This window comes from Nematolebias whitei, chromosome 10 (assembly GCF_014905685.2).
Source record: "Nematolebias whitei isolate Nwh7 chromosome 10, NemWhi1, whole genome shotgun sequence".
Classification (NCBI taxonomy): Eukaryota; Metazoa; Chordata; class Actinopteri; order Cyprinodontiformes; family Rivulidae; genus Nematolebias; species Nematolebias whitei.
The window spans coordinates 48,220,285-48,230,420 of NC_056507.1; positions in this window are offsets into that span (position 1 = coordinate 48,220,285).

Consider the following 10,136-nt stretch of genomic DNA (forward strand, 5'->3'; position numbering starts at 1 on the left):
TGAAACAGATCAGCAGCAACATGATATGGTTTTTCACAGTGATTATTCTAGTTAGAGATTCATGAGTCTAACAGCCTCAGGGTAGAAGCTGTTCCTCAGTCTAGTGGTTCTACACTTAATGCTCCTTAACCTCCTTCCTGAGGGGAGTGGGGCAAAAAGTGTGTGTGCTGGGTGAGTGGGGTCCTTCATGATGCCACACATTGATGCTCGAGCACAGGATGCTCTCCACTGCACACCTGTAGAAGGAGGTGAGGACTGAGCTTCCCAGACCAGCTCGTCTCAGCCATCTGAGGAAGTAGAGTCTCTGATGAGCTTTCTTGATCAGGCTGGTGGTGTTGTTGTTCCAGCTGAGGTTGTCATTCATGTGTACACCCAAGTACTTATAGCTGGAGACCACTTCCACCGCAGATCCTCTTATGTTCAGGGGGGTGTAGGTGTTTTTGTTCCTTCTAAAGTCCACAATCATCTCCTTTGTCTTCTTCACATTGATGTGAAGGTTATTCTCTCTGCACCAGCTCTCCAGGTGTTCCACCTCTTGCCCGCAGCTGGACTCATCATTGTTTGTGATGCATCCCACCACCGCTGTATCATCTGCAAACTTCACAATGTGACAGCCTGGATGGGTAGCTGCACAATCATATGTGAGCAGAGTAAACAGAAGGGGGCTCAACACACATCCCTGAGGAGAGCCAGTGCTGAGGGTTATGGTGGAGGAGGAGAGGTTGTGGATCCTCACTAACTGTGGTCTGTTTGTTAAAAAGTCTAGTACCCAGTTGCAGATGGAGGGGCTTAGTCCTAGTGTGGATAGTTTGTCCATCAGGGTTTGGGGGATCATGGAGTTGAAGGCGGATGGTAGCCCATCAACACCATCACTATTCCAATAACAACACATTCAGTGTAGGACAACACTCCAGTAGTCAATTACATGCCAGGGAGACAGAAAAGTGGGTGAAGAATTTATCTGACAGACAGCTCACCCAGCCAGAGACAGAGATTCTTGCCAGGGGACTGAACTTTGCGGTTGCACCAAGTAGAATTCCTCTGGTGGAGACGATCACAGCTACTGAGTCAGCCATCCGCAACAACAAAATTAAAGAGGCTGAAGCAGAACAGCTCAGAGTCAAAGTTTCAGCCTGCCTCAGCAATGCCAAACCACCACCTTCCAACATAGTAGAGAGGAGAGGGATGCACTCACCACTCTTAGCAAGGACAAAAACATCATCATTCTCCCAGCAGACAAAGGAAGGTGCACAGTGATTTTGAACCAGAAAGACTATCATGAGAAAGTTATGACACTCCTTAGTGACTTAAACACTTATGAACCTCTGAAAACAGATCCAGGAAGTGGTTACAAGAAAAAGTTAATAGATTGCCTGAAAATTTTGGAGCAGGACAAGGCTATATACCGTTTTCTGTACCACAGACTGTACCCAAGGGAGGCCACACCTAGTCTGTATGGTTTACCTAAAATCCACAAACAAGGTGTACCTTTAAGACCAATTGTTAGCATGATTAACTCTGTCACTTACAATGTTTCCAAATATCTGGCGTCTGTACTCATCCCTTTAGTTGAAAGCTCAGAACACCACATATAGAACACCATGGACTTTGTGGACAAGGTGAGGGATGTCATCATGGAGACTGATGAAACAATGGTCTCTTTTGATGTCACATCACTCTTTACGTGCATTCCTGTTGATGATGCAGTAGAGGTGGTCAGTTTAAAATTAAAATCAGACACCACTCTGAGCAGCAGGACCACGCTTTCCACAGAACAACTGTGTCAACTCTTGAAACTGTGCCTGCAGTCAACCTACTTCACGTATGGGGAGCAATATTATAGGCAGAAACATGGGTGTGCTATGGGGTCTCCAGTTTCTCCTATTGTTGCCAACCTGTACATGGAGGAGGTAGAAAAGAGAGCCTTGACGTCCTTTTCAGGGACACCACCAAGTCATTGGTTCAGGTATGTTGACGACACCTGGGTTATAATTAAATCTCAGGAAGTCCAACATTTTACTGACCACATCAACTCTGTGGATAAACACACCAAGTTCACACGTGAAGATGTAAAAAATGGCAGGTTGGCTTTCTTGGACTGTGAGGTCTCAGTCTCTGGTAGAGGACATTTGCAAACTGAGGTGTACCGCAAACCCACCCACACAGACCAGTATTTGCAGTTTGACTCCCATCACCCTTTGGAGCACAAGTTAGGAGTCATCAGGACTCTATATCACAAAGCAGACAGCGTCCCCACTAGCTCAGGAGCCAGGCAGAAGGAGAAATCCCACACAAGACAGGCTCTAGAGCAATGTGGATATCCTAACTGGGCCTTCCTGAAAGCAGAGAAGAAACCCAAACAGGACTCCAGTCAGCCAACAGGTGAAAAGGAGGAACCCAGACCCAGACCAGTGGTCATTCCATATGTTGAGGGAGTATCAGAGAAACTGAGACGTTTATTTTCTAAACATAACGTCCCAGTGGCTTTTAAACCCCAAAATACATTACGGCTAAGACTGGTTCATCCCAAAGATCCAGTCCCCCGGCACAAACAGAGCAATGTTGTGTATGCTGTTCAGTGTCAGGAGGGCTGTGATCAGTCTTACATCGGGGAAACAAAACAGCCACTGGCCAAAAGGATGGCCCAGCACAGAAGACCAACATCATCAGGCCAGGACTCTGCGGTCTACACTCATCTCCAGGCCAGCGGTCACTCTTTCAGGGATGAAGATCACATCCTGGACAGAGAGGAACGATGGTTTGAGAGAGGAGTAAAGGAGGCCATCTTTGTGAAAAGAAATCGTCCATCGTTAAACAGGGGTGGAGGCCTCCGGGTTCAACTGTCCCCCTCTTACAATGCTGTGATTGCTAGTATCACTCAGCCCTCTGTGAACAGTAAACAGCCATCAGTGTGCTAATGATCCGTTGTTAGGCTGATGGTCCTTCTTGAGCATGTGATCAGCTGGTTTTGGTTGTCAGCAGCAAAACTGGTTGATCCACTCTGAGACGGTGCTATTTAAGAGACTGAGCTGAATACAGCTCCTCAGACTGAGAAAGTCTCTCGGATGAGAGACGAAACGTTTCTAAATTTTTTTGTTGATTTGCTTTGTTTTTTTTGAATGTCCAGAGGACCAGATTTAACTTTTTTAGACTCTCACTGGAGTCTTACTGAGAGTTCCTAAGGAACTTTCAGATTTAATCAATAGCTGATGGATTTGACCGTGAGACGGGGGTCCGTCCATCCCAGCAGAGTCACAGCGCCCCGCTGTGAACTCACCCGGGCGTAACGCCCTACAATTTCGAAGAAAGCTTGTTCTGTTGAACGGAGTAAACCACACGACTTCTGACGATGACCAGCCTCTTTAACTGGAGATGCTGTAAAGGGATCGTACTAATGGACTTCTGTTCCGGAGTGGAGGTATCCCCCCATCTAAGGTAACAAAGTCTCTGCACGTCCTGAAGTGTACCGGAAGGTTGAGCTGGTGTTGAAAGAAGCGTGCTAATTCTGGTCAACAAACATACATCTTCTTTCATCCATCTTCCTTTTAAATCTATTCCTTCCCTTAAAGTTTTCTATTTGCCAGTAATCCAGATGCCTTCAGAGGTGAATCGGCCTCAATCAGTAATGTTCTGTTGTCTTGTTAGTAAAGCATGCCAAGTTTTTATTAATCAGAAACAGATCAGTAAATCAATGTGTACATGTCTTGATGTTAAATTTTGATTCTGTTAAATAGATGACCGCATTTATTCTGATGGGTCAAAGATAAAATGGCGTTTCATATCACTGATTAAACAATCCTCACAGTTATCTCGGTCACATGGCAGAAAGTTAACTCGAAAAAGAAAGAATCCGTTGTAATTAACAATTAATATTCTTTGTGCTTGAACTAGCTTTAAGAATAATTAATTAGTAGTGAAGCTAACAGCAAAGCTGTCCCTGTATCACTTCATTTTATACATGGATACAATGGAAAGAGGAAAGCTTTCTCGATCAGAACTGGACCCAAATGTTTTTCAACCAATATTTCGTAGAAAGCTTGGTTAATAGCTGATTTATCTGTCCACAGCGACAGTACAGCATCTTCGGTGTGGGATCCTTGGATCTCTACACCTTTAGCTACCAATGGTAGGTAGTATCCGGTGGGCTCCGACTGTCTCAGCTTGCAGAGGAGACTTTCTTGTTCGGTCAGAGTTGGGTCCACCGGTTGGGTCTCTTCGGTTTCACATGCTTTTAAAGGATTACATACCGGGACTGTGTTCTCTGCTGAGAAGTCCTCAGTGCCTTCTGCGGTGCCTGATGTTGGGCAGTTTGTGACCGTCTCAGGAGGCATGAGTATTGGAAGGGGTTTGCTCAATCTGGCCCACATTGTCTGTTCACCATAATTTATAATCGCATCAAAGCGATTTATAAAATCCTGGACAATCAAAAATGGGAATGAGTCAACCATAGACACATGTACCAGGTGGTATAGTGTCATCTCGCCAACCTGCATGTGAACCATAGCTATAGCTGTTAGGCTTGTCCTCGTCTCTGCGAGGCCCTGCAGTTCTATAGCACGTTCTATGAGAGGTATTTCCCTGTGAACACCGTTAGCGGCGGTCCTGAGCTCCTCGAACAGTTTGGCTGACATAATAGTTATGTCGGCCCCACCGTCCAGTAGGGCTTCATGTGTGAGGACCCCTTCAAGTGTGATTGACAGGAAAGTTTTTCAGCGACCCCCTTTCTGATAAGGTTACACAGGAACCTTGTAGGCTTTGGCCAACGTTTCTTCTTACGTTTACCTTTGTCTGTATAATCCTGGTTTATCCGAACCGTTGGTGCAGTCGCTGCTGCTCCTGAGAGTTCAGTTTTTGACGGGCCTCCGTCATTGATGTATGAGATCACCCGTTCTCTGTGTGTTGAGGGGCTCTCATTGTTTGTAACAACAAGGTCCTGGTGGCTGTCCGTGACAACAGCAACGTTGTTGTTTGTGTCACCTTGATTTGTCTCAACCGGCAGCACAGCTGTTGCTGTTTCTGAGGTTTCAGTTTGTGACGGGTCACCGTCGGTGACGTGTGAGTGTACCCCCCCTTTTTCTGGTGAGGGACTGTCAGAGTTTACAACAACAACGTCATGGTGACTGTCTGTGACAGCAATAACGGTGTTGTTTGTGTGTTCTGACTCATTAGCAATGATATTGCCACACAACGCGTCAGGTTGGTTGTCCGTGGCAATACCTGTCAACATTTCTAAGAACCGACACACACTCTCTGTCTCGTCTGAGCTCAGAGGTCTGGGGCTCTTTTCCTGGACCTGCTGCTGTTTCTTTTTCATCTCAGGCTGTTCAGGCCGATGTGGAGGGGGAGCAGGCCCCCTCCTCTGGGGTTCCTGGTGGGATCCCTGGTTGTATAGGTTACTTTGGGTGCCATACTTTCTACTCTTAGGACGTGCGTCCCCCTTCTGGTACATTCGTTCATCCTCTGGTTTCTTGGGAAACCATTTAGGATCTCGTCTGAACCAGGGGGCACTCATCTGTTGTGGTTTGGCAGATGGGAAATCTTGTTTCCTCTCGCCTTGTTTGGGAGGGGGAGCTGAAGCTCTCGTCCCTTCCAATTCTAATGACTGGGAAGGAATCCTCTCACCTGGGAACACCTCAATGTGTGTTTTGGCCTGTGAACTTGCCTCAAAGACATTCACAGCACAATTTTTTATCTCACTGATGGTTTTTTTCTTTGAAATTAGCCATCATCTGTACTGACGTCCTTATGTCAGGGTGGAGATTTTTGCTGAAAATGAACTTAAACGCCTCCTCCTCTTCCATGCCGGTTTTGTTCCTGTAACCAAAATAAGCCTGCACAATTCTGGAATAATATGCCCTTGGATGCTCATTCTTACCTTGCATGACCTTGTCGGCTGCTGGATAACCGCCAGGTCCCGCGCAAGGGGTATACTCTTTAATTAGAGCAGCACATAACAGGCTGTAATCCTTTCTTGTGGCATCTGGTTGACGCTCGATAAAGGAAAACACCATGCTGGCTGAAGTGAGCCTGATCAAGCCTATTTTATCCTCAACTGTAGCGTTCAGATAGCTTCCCAGTTGGAAGTCAAGGTCTTGCAGATAGGCCTTAGTGTCGGTCGAACCCAACGGCCCTGGCTCTAAGCGTTAGACATATTTTGCTATTTTTTGCAATACCGCTATTGAGAGCGGAGGATGAGGGATTGGTGGAGGCGGAACAAAAGAATCACGTGGAGGTGGTATACCAGAGAGTTTGTGGAGGTGGTACAACAAAACCACTTGGGAGGTGGTGATGGTTGAACTGGACTCTGACCCAGTTTGTCTTCAAGTTCCAGACATCTTTTCCCCTCGTCAGTGATTTTATTTGTGGCTACGGCAAGTTTTGCCTCACAGGCTGTTAACCGTTCACGTGATGTATGACACTCACTTTGTAAACACACGCCTTGTTGGACTAATGCCGCTTTTTCCAATTTGCACTCGTCCAGAGATTTTGATGTTAGCTACAACCGTTGGTGCAGAATATCATTGTCTGAACACAGTGTTTGGTACCTTACCCCTCCTTCACGTAGCTTTTTCTTCATATGAGTCTGCTTGCAACGACAGCTGAGCTTGTGAGAACTTTCTCACATTGCAATTTTTTCTCCCAGGTCTCCTTTTCAAATTGAAACTGTGCCATGAGCTGTAGATACTCATCATGTATTGCTTCGCGGTCCTCTGAGTCGCTTTTCAAATTTATTTCAAGGGCTTCTCTCCTGCTGGCCTCCAGGTAATACTCAGCCTTTAGCAAGAGTGCTATTTTAGCTAGCTGCTCGTAGAACGACTTCTTTATGGCTGCAGAAGTGACACTGCATGCCACCTTCTTAACTCGTCGAGTAAATCTGTTGAGTTCATGCATTCCACCTGGTCACCATATGGAGATAAGGAATCTGTGAGCAGAGTCAAAGCTCACTCAAGCCAGTCCTTCTTAACACCACTTGGAGCAGGATTAGCGTTATCAGCTTTTGTTGAATCTGCCATGGTCGTATTTACTGTTCAGCAAAACCTATCAGGTTAAACCGTCGCAATCTTAGAGTTTTTCAACAGGTAAATGTTTGTATTTAAGTGAGCAGCGAGTTTCACACACTAATCAGCTCTGCGGTTCCCCCAAAGTACTGTTATAAGCCAACTTTTCAATAATTGGGCACCTGTTTTAGGTTTTACCCCATCCACGAATATTATAAGTAAATGCCTTCTGTGGCAGTGTTACTTAATATGAGCTTGATTCTAACAGATACAATGAACCAGGCTATTCCAGTGTTTATTTACTCAAATGCACTTAAAATTAATAAACCTACAATTTTCACTAAAAGTCTGACAGTTTATTTTACAGTTTTAAACGCCCTGTAAGCAGTTTAATTTACCAGAATTTGCTATTTAAAACAGTAACTCATAAACCAAGCGTGATTAACATTTTTATTTACCCACATGCTTTTAAAAGAAATGAATGAAAAGCCAGTTTGCAGCTTTCAGTTCTGAAAAACTGTTATACTCTGTTTTCCACAGCAGGTGGCGGTGCAAGCTTATTTTTACCACAGAGTGACTGTAGGTACACGTCCTCGACGGTAGGAGTCACTGACGACTTCCTGTGAACCGTCCTGTTGACATCCGATCGTTAGCCATTAACTTCGATTAGCAACGGACGAACACGGTCCAAATCAGCATTTATAGACGGATTTAAAGCTTGAAAGTGGCGTCGCTTCAAAAACACGCTCTTTAGGCATAAACTCATCAGGTTAGGACCGATTTGAAGGCTTTTATTCAGCTTTTTTAACCACTAAAGAAGACTCTGTTTGAAAACGAGCTTCATTTCCGGGGTCACGTGACTTTACAGGTACGTGGACATCGGGGTGGGCTTTTTGCACTGACGCCAGAGTGAGTGGACGTACACGGCGTAACGTCACCGGCTCCTCAGCAAATCAGAATGTTTCACACAGCGGTCCTCGACCAATCACAGCTCGTGTGTATCTGTGTAAGCTAGCTGTTAGCTCCAAAATCCGGCGATAAGTTTACCCATTAACGCTTTGAAAACGCACAAATTAACTGTGTAGCGATTAACATTCAAGCAGCTTCTGAGTCGGCGGTCAGTTTCACAGACAGCGTCTCACCATTTAAAACACGACTCGTTCGAGTCCAATTATCAGAACCGGGTTGGAACCGTAGAACCACCGGTTATGAAGAGTTTCAACAGAATGATGCGTCTTTTCTCTCTGCTTACAGCTTAATCACACACACACAGAATGACAATTTCCAGCTTCAAATGAACATCAACACAATACTGTATCGTTCTGAACACCACAGCCATGAAAAATAACTTTCCAAGGTCAAAACTTGGACTATTTATATGCTAACATGAAGCGTTCTCCACAATATCAGGTCACACATAATTTATCTCTTCAGAAACCGTATGGGCCACCAAATATGTAGTATGTCGGGACAGCTTTGCTGTGGACATCCTATTAATTAATTATTCTTAAGGCTAGTTCAAGCACAAAGAATATTAACTGTTTAATTAACAACGGATTCTTTCTTTTTCGAGTTAAATTTCTGCCATGTGACCGAGATAACCTGAGAGTGGAGTGTATAATTAGTGACATGAGACATCATTTATCTTTGACCCACCAGAATAAATGCGGTCATTTATTTAACAGAATGAAAATTTAACATCAAAACATGTACACTTGATTGGCTGATCTGTTTCTGATTAATAAACTTAGCAAGTTCAAATAACAAGACAACAGAGGATTACTGATGGAGAATAATTCATCTCTGAAGGCATTTAGCTTGATTTACTGGCGAAGAGGTTTACAAGAGGATAGATTTAGATTTAAAGAGGAGGATTTAGATGGAGGAAGGAAAATGTGTTGACCAGGAATGGCACCCTACATTCGACCCCAGCTAAGCCCTCGGTACACTCAGTGCGTGACGACTCGTTACCTTTGCAGAAGTAAATCAGCTCCGGTACAGAGGTCCATTTCATGCTATCTTTCAGCGTCTCCGGTCAGAGTGGCTGGGAATCGGCCGAAGTCGTGACGAAGTACTCCGTTCAACAGAACTTCTAATGAAGAAGGAATCTTCATTAGAAGTTGTAGGGCGTTACGCCCAGGTGAGTTCACAGCGAGGCGTGCTGTGACTCCGATGGAATGGACGGACCCTTGGCTCATGGTCCAAAATCTATCAGCTAAGACTGAGTAAGACTTTCAGTAAGAACTGAAAGTTCCAGTAAGACTCGCCGTCAGACCGAGTCTTCCAGTAAGACTGAATAGTTCCAAGAAGTGTTGACTTTTAAAGGATATCCACTTCCTGTTATTTGGTACTTCCTGATTGGTTAACACAACCAGCAGGGGTGGAGTTTTAGTGATGTCAGAGGGTTATTAGGAGTCGCAGACAGCAGAAATGTTTTTAAGAACGGTTAGTACAGACAGGAAAATATTTTGAAGCAATGAGAGAATTTCAGGCGCGCCAGTTTCTTATTTACTGTCAGAGTTTTAAAACAAGGCACTTCATTCTCATAACTTGTTCTCTGACTTTTGACCGACATCAAATCCACTCCTCATTCAGACAGAAGAGTAAATGCACACTTACTTTGTAAATAGACATTTAACTTGGATGATCTAAGTCTAATGAGGTTTAAATATCATTAATACTATTTCACAGTTGATTTAAATGAGTGGTTTACGTCAACATTAGAAATGGTATGAACTAAACACACTTTTGATTATCAAGATATTGTAAAATAGTAATGATAATTTAAAAAAAAGAGTGTTCTTTCAATTGATTAATTCAGGATACAATTAAATAGTCTCTTGATGAGATCATTTGTATTTCTGTATTCAAATCAATGAAATAACAGTTCCTGTCCCCTGAAGGTCTTCAGAGACAGATTGATGTAGGAGGTCTAGTTCACTACAACTGCGATGAACCACCTGCTTCCTGTGTCTCCATGGGTGTTGGCTGTGACTACCCACCTGCTTCCTGTGTCTCCATGGATGTTTAATTCAATTCAATTCAGTTTGTTTATATAGCACCAAGTCACAACAGTAGTCATCTCAGGGCACTGAACAGAAACATTCTTACATATATATATATATATATATATATATA